The sequence below is a fragment of the Heterodontus francisci genome, unplaced genomic scaffold (genome assembly GCF_036365525.1).
Source record: "Heterodontus francisci isolate sHetFra1 unplaced genomic scaffold, sHetFra1.hap1 HAP1_SCAFFOLD_43, whole genome shotgun sequence".
Lineage (NCBI taxonomy): Eukaryota > Metazoa > Chordata > Chondrichthyes > Heterodontiformes > Heterodontidae > Heterodontus > Heterodontus francisci.
Genome location: NW_027141852.1, coordinates 14868761 through 14884095, shown reverse-complemented (window position 1 = coordinate 14884095; position 15335 = coordinate 14868761). Strand labels below are relative to the sequence as shown.

At 45.0% G+C, this 15335-nt stretch overlaps 1 non-coding gene across 1 annotated transcript; it reads right to left on the bottom strand.

Moving 5' to 3' along the window:
- Nucleotides 1-13075: 13075 nt before the first annotated feature.
- trnat-agu (transfer RNA threonine (anticodon AGU)) lies at nucleotides 13076-13149 on the bottom strand. Its single transcript has one exon. It is a non-coding gene; the product is annotated as a tRNA-Thr (tRNA).
- Between the last annotated feature and the right edge of the window lie 2186 nt (nucleotides 13150-15335).

The following is a 15335-nucleotide window of genomic DNA, read 5'->3' as shown; positions in this document are numbered from 1 at the left end:
TCATTAAATGATGCCCCAGGCTTTATATTCAAATTAAATACAAACAGTACTTATCATCTTACTTATCGACATGATCTCAGGTCCAGGTATTTTCCTTACTGGTGTGTGTGTGTGTGTGTGTATGCGTGTGTGTGCATGATATGTGTGTGTATGCGTGCATGTGTGTGCGCGTGTGTGCGCGTGTATGTGCACGTGTGCCTCGATGTGTGTGTGTGTACATGTGTGTGTATGTGTGTGTGCATGTGCGCGCGTGTGCATGTGCGTGTATGTGTGTGTGTGCGCGCGTGTGCCTCTATGTGTTTGCATGCATGTGTGTGTGCGTGTGTACATGCATTGCAAGCCATGTGTTGAATGTGTCTTTCAAAATGGAGTTTCTTTACAAATGTATGATGATGGCATGAGTTGCAGCAGTGGCTTGGTCTCGAAAAGAATACAGTTTCTCAAAGGTGAAGTCATCATTACACTACATTGCAGACAGTGAGCAGCCCTGTTGTTGACTCCTTCCTTCTGCACTGCAGCACCCAGGTACACATTGCACAGTGGCAAGACCAAAGCTTTCTGAGCTCGGGGCTTGGTCCCTCACTTCCAGCCTCTTGGGAGGAAGGGTTTAAATGACGTCCCATCTGGAATGTACATCTGGAATGAACATTCACCCTTGAACCCCTCAGTGAATCAAGGTGTTCTTCTTAAATCTTTTCCGGGTGCTCCTACGTGGTGCTCCCCCCGCTCTGTCAGCTGAGGTGGAGACAGGCTGCTGACCTTGCTGCCCCATGGCTTGGGATGACATTGGCGGCCATCCTCTTGCTGCCTGAGGCCTGGAGGGCCCCGGCACACTGAGGGCCTCCTGCACAGGTACAGGGACCCCCTCTGTCATCGAGGGTGATGGAGGCAGGCACTGGCATCACTGGTGTCACTGGCAGAGGGGCTTTGGAGCTACTGTCCACACCAGGAGCACCCAGAGAGGGCACCCCCAGATTTAGCAGCCAGCTGCTCCTCCCCGTTATAAGACACACTTGTACCTCCCTGCTGACCTGAGAGGGACGTGGACCTGGTGGAGAGTTCAGGTGCCTCGTCCCCCCTCTCACCTTGTCACCGCTGGATGGAGCTCATGGACAAAGTGATGGAGTGCAGGTCTGCGAACATCTCCGGCAGCCACTGATTGGTCGGCTGGATCTGGCTCTCCATGACAGTCACCAATCTCTCAATGGAGGAAGCCAGACACACCCCCATCAGAGACAGTGCAGCACCCAAGGCCTGGATGGACTCCTCCATCGTCCGTGCTTCGGTACACATAGCCTCTGGCAACTCTGCCAGATGTTGCCTGACCTCTCACTGCAGCTGCAGCATTTCCCGTGTTGCTGATGACACCAGAGGCACGTTATCAGCTTCAACTCGCTGATAGTTTTGGAACTGAGCAGATTTCCTTTGCTTGATTCTAAAACATGGAACTCAGTCTGACATGGGGACCCATGGGAGGATTTAAAATAACTTGGATGATCCCTAGGACTGGTGGAGGAGTATTCAATACCTCTATTTATTTGCTAACCACAAGTAACAGAGAAAACAGAAACTGTAATTGAACAAGCCGATATCTAAAATCTTCTCCCATAGATCAGATACTCTCGCAATATGTCTTGCCACCTTCAAAGATTGATGCACATGAACCCCAAGTCCCTCTATTCCTGCACACTCTTTAGAACTGTGCCATTAAGTATATATTGCCTCAGCCTATTCCTTCTGCTAAAATGCATCACCTCACACTCGTCACTATTAAATTCCATCTGCCACCTGTCTGCCCATTCTGCTAGCCTATCACTGTCCTGTTGCAGGCAGTTCATTTCATATCACTGTTTGCCACTCCTCCATGTTTGGTGTCATTGGGATATTTTGAGATTCTACTCTATATTCCAAGATCCAAGTCATTTATCTGTAGCAAAAAAAGCAGTGGTTTTAGCACTGACCCTTGGGGAACAGCACTGCCGACTATCCTCCAGTCTGACCGAGAACCATTTAATACTTTCTTTTAATTTCCAAAATATACTTTATTCATAAAAATCTGTAAAAATTACATTCCCAAACAGTTCAAAACAGTATCAAGTCAAAAAATACAAACAGTGCAAAGGTGATCAGCTTCCTTCTTTACAATCATGAGTTGCCTCACAACCCTTCCATTTCATTGTCATGCCATATACATTTTTACATTTTACAGCACACAAACTTTTCCTGATACAGTTCGAGGGGTTTCCCATGGATCCAGCCCCTCAGTTCAGCCTGGTGGGGGGACCTTACACAGTGGTCTTTCCCCATTGAGCCTTTGCTGCGGCTGCCCTAAGCTTTAGTGCGTCCCTCACCACGTAGTCCTGGACCTTGGAATGTGCCAGTCTGCAACATTCGGTGGTGGACAACTCTTTGCGCTGGAAGACCAGCAGGTTTCGGGCAGACCAAAGGGCGTCTTTCACCGAATTGATAGTCCTCCAGCAGCAGTTGATGTTTGTCTCGGTGTGCGTCCCTGGGAACAGCCCGTAGAGCACAGACTCCTGTGTTACAGAGCTGCTTGGGATGAACCTCGACAAAAACCACTGCATCTCTTTCCACACCTGCTTTGCTAAGGCACATTCCAGGAGGAGGTGGGCAACGGTCTCTTCCCCACCACAGACACCGCGGGGGCATTGCGCGGAGGGGGTGAGACTTCGGGTGTGCATGAAGGATCTGACGAGGAGGGCCCTTCTTACCACGAGCCAAGCTACATCTTGGTGCTTGCTTGAAAGTTCTGGTGATGAGGCATTCCGCCAAATGACTTTGACGGTCTGCTCGGGGAACCATCATACAGGATCCACCGTCTCCTTTCCCCGTTGGGCCTTGAGGACATTCTGTGCAGACGACTGCCTGATGGATCGGTGGTCAAAGGTGTTTTCCCGCAGAAACTGCTCCACGAAGGATAGGTGGTACGGCACGGTCCAACTGCATGGATTGTTCCACGGCAATGTGACCAGGCCCATCCTTCGCAACACCGGGGACAGATACAACCTCAGCACGTAGTGACACTTGGAGTTGGCGTACTGGAGGTCTACACACAGCTTGATGCAGCCGCACACGAAGGTGGTCATCAGGATGAGGGCGACGTTGGGTACATTTTTCCCGCCCTCATCCAGAGATTTGAACATCGTGTCCCTCCGGACCCGGTCCATTTTAGATCCCCAGATGAAGCGGAAAATGGCTCAGGTGACCACCACAGCGCAGGAGTGGGGTATGGGCCAGACCTGCGCCACATACAGCAACAACGTGAGCGCCTCGCACCTGATGACCAGGTTCTTACCCACAATGGAGAGAGATCGCTGCCCCCACATGCCCAACTTTTGTCGTACCTTGGCTACTCGCTCCTCCCAGGTTTTGGTGCACGCCCCGGCCCTTCCGAACCATATCCCCAGCACCTTCAGGTAATCTGAACTGACGGTGAAGTGGACAAAGGATCGGTCAGCCCAGTTCCCAAAGAACATGGCCTCGCTCTTGCCGTGGGTAACTTTGGCTCCCGAGGTCAGTTCAAACTGGTCGCAGATGCTCATCAGTCTGCGCACGGACAGCGGATCCGAGCAGAAGACGGCGACGTCATCCATGTGCAGGAGGGAGGTTTTCACCTGAGTGCCTCTGCTGCCTGGGATTGTCACCCCTCTTATGCTCGCATCCTTCCTAACAAAGAACCATTTAATACGACTCGCTATTTTCTGTCCTTAATCCAATTTTGTACAAAGCTGCCTGATTGTCGGTGCTGTTACTCAGTGTCCTTGTGCCATTGTGCAGTGAGGGTGAGTCTGTCAGCACGTGTGTTGCTGAGTCTGGGATCCTTGAGCAATCTGACTACAATCGTATTTTTACAAAAATAATTGGGGAAATGAACATATTTCACGAACAGGCAGCTGGAATTTGAAACAGCCAGTGGCAGAGTGGCACAGCGGAAGTGTGTTGGGCCCTTAAACCAGAGGTCGAAACCATTCTCTGCTATTTTGTAGTAACACAAACAGGTCACTTTCAAAACATCTGGTGTTTATCCACAATGACATCATGCTTCTTACTTTACTGCAATGAGCTTTTTTCTTCCAGAGATCATATCAATCAGCAACAAATCTCACAAATCACCGAGTCTCTCCCCCTTTGTGAACCCCTTCCTGCAGAGTCTCCGTTCCACCACCAGATGGTGATGTTGGCCACAATAAAACCAGGGCAAATGGTCACAGTGAGGAGACGGTCAGCAACAGAAAAGTGAAACAGTAACAGGGAAAACCTTGACACGACAACAGGGGACATCTTTACACAACAGAAAACATATTTACACAACAGGAAATACCTTGATACAACAGGGAGAACTCAATAAAATATAAATGCCTTGATTCTCCATCTCAGTCTTGTTGTCTGTCTGTTTCTCTCTCTCTGCGTCCCTCACTTTTGCTTCCTCACAGTCTATTGGTTTTCTGTGTGTTTTTCTCTCTGTCCCATTGTCGATGGTGTTACTCAGCGTCCTTGTCACATTGTGTAACCAGGCTGAGCCTCCCAGCACCTGTGTTGCTGTAATAAAAACAGAAAATGCTTGAAATACTCAGCAGGTCTGGCAGCATCTGTGGAGAAAGAAACAAAGTTAACGTGAGCTAACGAAACAGATCTGAAATGTTAACTGTTCTCTCTGCACAGATGCCGCCAGACCTGCTGACTATTTCAAGCATTTTCTGTTTATGTTTCAGATTTCCAGCATCTGCAGTATTTTGCTTTTGTACGTGTGTTGCTATGTCTGGGACTGTTTGAGTGCAATGCTATTGCTTTATAAACAGCGTTGAAACAAACATTTATCTAGTTAACACACAGCACTAATACACAGCTGGATATAAACAGCAGCCTGCAGCAGAGGGTGCAGTGGAAGTTTATTAACACAAATAATTCACCAACACTATATTTACTGCTATCCTCAATCACACCACACTTCATCTTAACACGTTTTACTCTTCATTTACATCAACTTCTTGCTTCCAGTAAACACTTCAATTTGGAACACAGCTTCCAAATCACCTTTATTCACAAACCCGAACACAAACTGCAAATGCTGCAAACACACACTAGCCCAGATTTTCCCCTTTCTGTCAACCCATTCCTGCATCACTGCCTCTCCACCAGCAGTTGTCGCTAGAATCATACAATCAGAGAATGGCGAAAGCACAGAAGGTGGCCGTTCGGCCTGTCGAACCCGTGCTGGCTCTCTGCTAGAGCAACTCACCTCGTCTCACTCCCCAATCAGTTCAATTTTGGTGGTGGGAAAACTTCTCAAAAGAATAATTCGGGACAAAATTAATAGTCCCACGGACAAATGTGGGTTAATTCCAGAAAGTCAGCATGGATTTCTTAAGGGAAAATCATGTTTAACTGTCCTGCTGGAGTTTTTTGATGAGGTAACAGAGAGGGATGATGAGGGCAATGCTGTTGATGTGGTGTACATGGACTTTCAAAAGGTCTGGCAGCATCTGAAAGGTCACTGACGTGAAATGTTAACTCTGCTTCTCTCTCCACAGATGCTGCCAGACCTGCTGAGTATTTCCAGCACATTTTGTTTATATTTCAGATTTCTAGCATCTGCAGTATTTTTATTTAATTGACTATCAAAAGGAGTTTGAAACAGTGCAACACAACAGACTTGTGAGCTAAGTTATAACTCATGGAATAAAAGGGACAGTAGTAACATGGATATGGAATTGGCTGAGTGACAGGAAACAAAGAGTCGTGAGCAATGGATATTTTTCAGGCGAGAGGAAGGTTTGCAGTGGAGTTCCCCAGGAGTCAGTGTTGGGGCCCTCGCCTTTCCTGATATATGTGAATGACCTAGACCTGAGTGCACAGGGCACAATTTCAAAGGTTATGGATGATACGAAAATAGGAAGCATTGTGAACTGGAAGGAGGATAGTGTCAAACTTCAAAAGGACATAGACAAGTTGGTGGAATGGGAGGACAGATGACAGGTGAAGGTCAATGTAGAGAAATGTGAATTGATTCATTTTGGTAGGAAGAACATGGAGAGACAATATCGAATAAAGGGTACAATTCTAAAGGGGGTGCAGGAGCAGAAGGACCTGGGGGTATAAGTCATCCAAGGTGGTGGAATTGGTGGAGAGAGCGGTTAATAAAGCATACAGTGTCCTCGGCTTTAGTGATAGAGGCATAGAGTACAAGAACAAGGAGGTCATGTTGAACTTGTATAAGACACTAGCCTTAGCTGAAATACTGAGTCCAGTTCTGGGCGCACACTTTAGGAAAGATGTGAAGGCATTGGAGAGATTATGGAAAAGATTCATGAGAATAGTTCCAGGGCTGGGGCAGCACAGTGGTGCAGTGGTTAGCACTGCAGCCTCACTGCTCCAGAGACATGGGTTTGATTCTGGGTACTGCCTGTGCGGAGTTTGAAAGTTCTCCCTGTGACCACGTGGGTTTTCACCGGGTGCTCTGGTTTCCTCCCACAGCCAAAGACTTGCAGGTTGATAGGTAAATTGGTCATTCCAAATTATTCCCAGTGGTGGCAGGGATTACTGCAGGGTTAGGATCAATGAGTGGTTGTTGTTCAGCACAGACTTGGTGGGCCAAATTGCCTGTTTCAGTGCTGTATCTCTAAATAAAAAATAAATAAAAATAAATGAGGAACTTCAGTTATGAAGATAGATTGGAGAAGTTAGGACTGTTTTCCTTGGAGAAAAGAAGGCGAAGAGGAGATTTCATAGTGGTATTCAAAATGATGATGGGTGTGGACAGAGTGGATAGGGAGAAACTGTTCCCATTTGTGAAAGGATCGAGAACGAGAGGGCACAGATTTAAAGTCATTGGTAAAAGAAGCAAAAGTGACATGAGGAAAAACTTTTTCACGCAGCGAGTGGTTAAAGTATGAACTGCCTGAGAATGTGATGGAGGCAGGTTCAATTGAAGAATTCAAAGGGGAATTAGACTGTTATCTGAAAAGGAAGAATGTGCAGGATTATGGGGAGAAGACGAAGAAGTGACATGAGGTGAATTGCTCATTTGGAGAGTCAGTGCAGACACGATGGGCCAAATGGCCTCCTTCGGGGCAATAACAATTCTGTGATTCCAATATTCAAGACATTTATATATAATAAAAGCAAAATACTGCGGATGCTGGAAATCTGAAATAAAAACAAGAAATGTTGGAAATACTCAGCAGGTCTGGCAGCATCTGTGGAGAGAGAAGCAGAGTTAACGTTTCAGGTCAGTGACCCTTCTTCAGAAATAATAAATATTAGAAATGTAAAAGGTTATCAGCAAGTAAAGTGGGGGTGGGGCAAAGGAGAAGGTGTAAATAGGACAAGGTCACAGAATAGCTGACCAGAAGGTCATGGAGCAAAGGCAAACGATATGTTAATGGTGTGTTGAAAGACAAAGCATTGGTACAGCGTGATGCCACTACCAAACGCATCTTCCCCTCCCTTCTCCTGTCAGCCTCATTAGTTCTGTGAATAATACAATGATTTAATAGACAAAGTTTTGAAACATTCCTGCCCATAAATCTTGGTAACAGAGAGTGTGTGGATCTCCTGACTCAGAATGTTTAATGGATACAGTCCTCAGATCCGACAAGGAACCCCTGAACATCCACAGTAAAGATAGTGTGGATGAGGAAATGTAAGAGCCGGGAGCTGAAACTCAGGGACGGCCGAGCTCTCCTGTCATTGAGCTTGTGTGTCTGCTCTGCTCGCCGCACTTCCGGCTCTACTTTGTTTCCAATGAAAAGATGAAAAGGGCCGTTCGGTTTTCCTCTCACTGACAGCGTGTTTCACTTGGGTTAATATAACCCGGGACTTTTGCTGCTGAAATGAATTCTGCAAGGTCCCAGCAAACACACCGGCTCCCTCCTTTCTCCCCTCTTTCTATCGGATTGTTTTACCAGGAGGGGCTCAATAATAACAAACCCCCTGCAGGGAATGACCGCAAATTGAGCATCTAAATGGGGCAAGTGGGCAGCTTTCTGGGTTCTAGGTTCCCCCTACCCCGCCCCTCCCTCCCTCCAGTCCAAGCCCCTCTTCACTTTCTTTGGGACTTTGATGAGGGTGAAATGGGGAAAGTTCCCATTGATGTTTGAATGCTGAATTGCTGCAGAGATCTGCGCACGCGCGCTGTAGCCCCGCCCCCTGTGAGACGTCACAATGAGGAGTGGAGCGCATGCGCAGACTTTCCCCAACCCAGTCTGTGAGGCCATTCACTCAATCAGGGCAAGATGCTTTAAATCAGCTGCTAATGGAGACTTCCCGGGCCCGGGGGAAGGGAAACAACAGCATCTGCTTCCAGCAGCCACTGCTTTGGGAGTGTGTCCGCAGATGTGCTCAGAGATTAGCATTGAGTGGTGGGAAGTTGAGGGGGAGTCGGGGAGTGTTTGTAACAGACACTGTGGAGCAGGAGCTGCTCCCGGAACATGGAGTGAGCCGGGGACACGGGGAAGGGAGAGTTAATTCTCGGACAGTGTCTGTACAGGCTCAGGGAGACACAATGGGAAGAAATCACTATTGAAAATCACTGACAATTTCACCACCCAAAGGAGAAGGAATTTTCCTGCTTTAGTTCCAGTCTCTCACTGTTTGTTGGATTGTGAACAGTGGAGGAAAAATAGCCGCAAAATAACGATGTGGACAGTTAGACAAAGAACATTTATTGCAGACACCAGGTGAGAAGTGTGAAAGGCACATTTTAAATAGTGGCTGCTTGTTTTCCGTTGAAATAGAAATGTGACTGTGTAAAGGTCACTGCTCTATCGGACAGTCCCAGTCATTGAGCAGTGCAGGGCTTGTGTTGTTTCTGAATGTCACAAACTTGTTGTAAAACCTCTGCAAACACCTGGTAAACAGAAGCTGAATACTGCAGTACTGCAGTGGAGTCAGACACTGACACTGTTTGTGTTCCTGGTTTTCAATTTGTGATTGTTCATAATGATTATTATTGGGACGATTACATTGATCGCTTTTGTATCGTCTATCTCACCAGTTCTTTCATTCCTGCAGGAAAATACATGAAGGAACCTGAATGGATGTGGTGATTCCTGGACACAAGGAAAAGTGCAGTGATCTCGTTCCAACACACAGTCGGTACAGGATCACTCCCAAAGCACAGAGATACTGCCAGCTCATCAGTTCCACTGGAACAAACAAAAGAAGTAGTCAGACAGACACTGATCCCAAAGTCGAGAGACACATTTTCAATCCAACAGTCAAACAACAGCAGGAGAGACAGAAGTTGTTTCCATTTCACTCCAATTCAGTACAGCTGACAGGTTGATACATCAATCGCAGTCCAAAAACAAACTCACTATCAGATCTCAATAAACTCTGTCACCATGGTTACATTTTAAATATAAAATCTGAAATAGAACAGACAAAATTTACATGATTGAAAGGTACAGAATGAATGCAAGGAGGCTTCAAGGGGATTTGGACAGGCTAAGTGAATGGGCTAGAACATAGCAGATGGAATATCATGTGAATAAGTGTGAAGTTCTCCACTTTGGTAGAATAAACAGAAAGACAGAGTATTTCTTAAATGGTGAGAGGCTGGGAAGTGTCGATGTCCAAAGGGACCTGGGTGTCCTTGTTCATGAGACACTAAAAGTTAGTGTGCAGGTGCAGAAAGCAATTAAGAGGCAACTGGTATGTTGGCTTCATTGAAAGGGGATTTGAGTGCATGAGTAAAGATGTATTGCTTCAATTGTATAAAGTCTAGATGAGACCGCACCTGGAATATTCCGTACAATTTTGGTTTCCTTATCTAAGGAAGATCACCAGACTAATCCCCTGGGATGGTGGGGTTGTCTTCTGATGAGAGACTGCAGAAACTGGGCCGAAATTCTCTGGAGTTTTGAAGAATGAGAGGTGATCTCATTGAAACTTTCAAAGTTCCTACAGGGTGTCACAGGGGAGATATGGATAGGATGTTTCCTCTGTCTAGTGCGTCTAGAACAAGGGGACACAGTCTCAGAATAAGGGCAGGCCATTTGAGACTGAGATGAGCAGGAATTTCTTTGCTCAGAGGGTGGGAAATCTGTGGAATTCTTTATCCCAGAGGGCTGTGGAGGCTCAATCATTGAACATATTCAAGACAGAAATCGATAGATTATGGCATAGAGGTAGATGATCAGCCACAATCTGTTTGAATGGTGGAGCAGGCTCGATGGGCTGAATGGCCGAATGCCCCTATTTCCGATGAATCCCATAATGTACATCAGACGTTAGACCATGTTATGCATTACATACCAGTTCAAAAATCCCACAGAGATTAAGACTGAAAGATACAGTATCAATTCCATTACTACAAAATGAAGGACTTGGAGCTTGCAGACCAGCCCATGTATAAGATTGAAAGTTATATTTTCATTCACAATCGTTTTCACAGAACTGAATATTAAATACCAATCCACAACTTGTACAGGACTACCAAATAAAATTTACAACTGTAAAATACAGTTAATCCATATTTTAAATTAAACACAAGGCAAACAAATATTGATACATTAAGAGAGAGGGAAACAGTGAAAGCGAAGCGGAGCATAAAGAGCCCAGGAGAGGGAGAAAGATTTCACTCGGAGAGCAGGGAACAGCGAGAGCAGGCGTCAAAAAAGGCAAAGGAATACACAATTAACGGGAGAACACTGAATGGTGTCGAGGAAGTGAGAGACGTTGGAGTGAATGTCCACAGATCCCTGAAGTAGCAGGACAGGTCAATAAGGTGGTTCAGCTGGTATATGGAATCCTTTCCTTTATTAACTGAGGTACAGAATATAAGGGTGATCTGGGTGTCCATGTCAATAAGTCACTGAAAGCTAACATGCAGGTGCAGCAAGCAATTAGGAAGGCTATTGGTATGTTAGCCTTTATCACAAGAGGATTTGAGTACAGGAATAGTGAATTCTTGCTTCAATTGGAAAGAACCTTGCTTAGACCGCACTTGGAGTACTGTGTGCAGTTTTGGTCTCCTTATATTATTAAGGATATTATTGCCACAGAGGGAGTGCAACAAAGGTTAATCAGACTTGTTCCTGGGATGGTGCGAATGTCCTATGAAGAGAGATTGGGGAAACGGGCTGTATTCTCTGGAGTTTCAAAGAATGAGAGGTGATCCCATTGAAACCCACAAAATACTTAAAGGACAGTCAGGGTAGATGCAGCTAAGATGTTTCTCCTGGTTGGGGAGTCGAAAACCAGAGGGTGCAATTTCAAAATAAGGATGAAACCACTTAGGACAGAGATGAGGAGAAATGTTGTTACTCAGAAGGTTGTGAATCTTTGGAATTCTTTACCCCAGAGGGCTATGGAAGCTCAGTCATTGAGTATGTTTAAAGCAGAGTTTGACAGATTTCTAAATACAAATGACATAAGGGAATATGAGGAAAGTGTGGGGAAATAGGCATTGAAGTGGATGATCAGCCATGATCATATTGAATGGTGGGGCAGGCTCGATGGGCTGAATGGCCGACTCCTGCTCCTATGTTCCTATGTTCCTAACTCCACATGATCGGTGAGGCACAGCTTCAGGCCGACTTGGTGGGTGGTGCAAACAGATATCACTGCTTCTGGTCTTCACCAGAACAGAGAGTGAGATGTAACATTGATCATCAAACAGACTGTGAGAGAATACAACAGAATAAAACACATGGAGAGACACTGTGGAATAACAAATAGATTTGATTGGAATGTTGAATTTTGATTGGAATAGATAAAACAGCAGATTAAATTGGGATTCTCATCATTATATTGATCTGGGACAGAAAAGAGAAACTGGTGGGAAGAAGGAAGAAAAGAAAGGATGGAACTGTTCAGTTTTTCTGAGTTTTTTCACCCACCCATCAAAGCTGGATTTTAAAAAAAGATGCAAATAACGAAGAATTTCACCAAAAAGGGAGATTAAATGCTGCCGAAACCTTGGATCGAATGATGCCCCAACAGATCACCTGTTTAACTGTCTCCTCACTGGGGGATTTCAATCAGTGAGTAATATTATTCTCTACCTTTTTTTTTGTTAAATGAACCCAGAACTGTCACTTGGAGTTAATATCTGTGTTTCCACTCCTGAATAACAAAAGTGTGAATTTCTCAATATTTTTTGGACACATTTCCTGCTGGAAGAACTAAGAACTCTTTTCTAATTTACACAATACTATGTACACACTCATCAAGCCTCCGAAGCTAGCATCCTTGGTGCTGCTCTCTCTTCCAAACCTCATCTCATGTGACTGTTACATCATCACTCTGACAGTGGGAGGGGTTGATCCCACTGTCTTCAGCATTAACCCTTTACATCCTTATACTACACTGTCTGTTCAAAAAAATTGGGTGGAGGGAACCTCTTTCATTTATTGAAACACCAACAGCTGCCAGTTGAAAATCAACTCAACCCATCAGAGAGAGAGAGAGAGTGAGAGACTGTCAGAGAACTTCCTGCATCCAGTCCTGACCCTGTCACACTCAGCAGATGCTCACCCAGACCCCACTCTCATCAACACTGAATACTGTTACCGAGACCCTTCAAATACTGTTTATAAAAAGGTAGAACAGGTCAAAGTTCACACAGCTGTATTGAATAGAACAAAGTTTAATATTTTCTCACCGTCTGTCGGTAACCACATGAGACATAGGTTTTCTTATTTGCTTCCTTTGATTTTTCTTGTTCCTGACTGACAAATATTCCAAACCTCGGATCAACCCTCCCACTTGCGTCATGTCCCAGTCACGGTTGAAAGCAACACATAACGACACAAACACTCTGAAACATACAACGCAGTCACACTTTCCTTCAGTGAGATTAATGTCGAGCTGTTTTCCAGGTTGAATGTAACTGTGAACAAACTTCTATCAAAGAAGTTGCCTTTGGCGTATCAGCACTGAATTTCTGTGCAAGGAGGAACAGCCATTCCAAACTCACATCCTTCACAAAGGCTGTTTTCTCCTGTGACTGAAATTCATCATGTAATTTGAATTCGAAGTCAAATTTCACAAGACAGAAATGTAAATGAAAGATAAGGAAGCTTCTAAAGCACACTGCAAATGTGCAATAAGACTCTGCTGGGAGTTGAACCCAGGATCTCCTATTTACTAGACAGGTGCTGTAACCAACTAAGCTACAGAGCCAGATTGAAAAGGCTTGCGCAGTTGAAATCAGAGAAGGGCACTATTTATTCTCATCCCACTTCTCCACTGGTCACAACATATTTTAACTTTTCCCACTTCCTGATACAGTCGATCATATACTGTATTTTTCCCAGAACTGAGAATGAATGTTTTGGAAGTAAATACATAATTCAATTTTTTCCAAAAGTTTACAGAATACAACATGTGAGTAATATTCCCCATTGCTTTCTCAGCACTGATGGATTGTGAAGCGGGAGACAGCCAGAAGTCCCACTGAGCCGCACTGACCCTGTGCTGAGAAGGAAATGAGATAAAGTTCAATCTTTCACAGTGAGATGCTGCAGAGAGATAAGAGTCCCGAATCAAAGTGAGACTTTCTCATACTGTTGTTGAATTTCACGTCAAACAATCCTTGTACTCTCTGCTAATGAAGCCTAAAAAAAGGGAAAAACAGAATGGCACTCAAACTCACAACCCTGAGATTAAAAGTCTCATGTTCGACTGACTGAACTGTCACTTCTACTCGGTCTCTTATTGGATGGATGCAACTGTATGCTCCAACGCTGGGGCAGCTTTCAAATCCTCCCATGGATCCACATGTCAGACTGAGTTCCATGTTGTAGACTCAAGCAAAGGAAATTTGCTCACTTCCAAAACTATCAGTGAGTTGAAGCTTATTACGATCAACATCATCAGAGGTCAGAACTACCTGGTGAAAGAAAACACCCTGAAGAAGGATCCACAATTATTCAAACAAATCGACAAAGTGAAAAACAAAAAAATCGATGAGTTAATCCAAGACAAACAACAGAAACACAGAAGAATTCCATTCCATACCAGAACCCAGTCCTGTTGTTTTTGGATCCAGCTCTCAGTTACTGCTTCACCTTCATACACACACTTGGCAATCTGTACATTTAGTTCATTTCAATTTTGTCAACAGGCTCTTTGAATCCAGTTCTCTGGTCCTCAAACAGGCTCCGTGTGAAAGTCAACTCCGCTTTTTGTAAGGCTGCAACCAATCGATGACCTTCAACTAAAAATGCAAATGAAGTAGGAGTCATGCAGGATTAGAAACTAGGATCTCTCACATGCTATCCAATTACACATCGAAAATGAAAACCATACCCCTGGACCAACAAGACACTATAAAGAGCCTTATTTTTAGCACTCTTTAGAACTGTGTCATTAAGTATATATTGCCTCTCCCTATCCCTTCTGCGGAAGTCTATCACCTCACACTAGTCACTATTAAATTCTATCTGCCACCTGTCTGCCCATTCTGCTAGCCTATCACTGTCCTGTTGCAGGCAGTTCATTTCATCCTCACTATTTACCACTCCTCCAGGTTTGGTGTTATCAGCATATTTTGAGATTCTACTCTATTTTCCAAGATCCTAGTCATTTACATATAGCAGAAAAAGCAGTGGTTCTCGCAGTGACCATTGGAGAACACCCACTGTCGAACATCCTCCAGTCTGACAAAGAACCGTTTACTATGATTCGCTATTTTCTGTCCTTAAGGCAATTTTCTATCCAATTGGACAGGGAGTCTCCTATTGCATGAACCTCACTTTTGTTAACCACCCTTTTATGTGGTACCTTAGAACAGTACAGCACAGTACAGGCCCTTCGGCGCACGATGTTGTGCCGACTCTTTAACCTACTCTAAGATCAAACTACCTACATGCCCTTCATTCTACTATCATCCATGTACCTATCCAAGAGTCGCTTAAATGCCCCTAATGTATCTGCTTCTTCTACCACCGCTGGCAATGCATTCCACGCACCCACCACTCTCTGTGTAAAGAACCTACCTCTGACATCTCCCCTAAACCTTCCGCCAATCACCTTAAAATTATGCCCCCTGGTGATAGCCCTTTCCGCCCTGCGAAAAAGTCTCTGGCTATCCACTCTATCTATGCCTCTCATCAAGTGGTACACCTCTATCAAGTCACCTCTCATCCTTCTTCGCTTCAATGAGAAAAGCCCGAGCTCCCTCAACCTTTCTTCATAAGACATGCCCTCCAGTCCAGGCAGCATCCTGGTAAATCTCCTCTGCACCCTCTCTAAAGCTTCCACATCCTTCCTATAATGAGGCGACCAGAACTGAACACAATATTCCAAGTGTAGTCTAACCAGGGCTTTATAGAGCTGCAGCATAGCCTCGCGGCTCTTAAACTCAA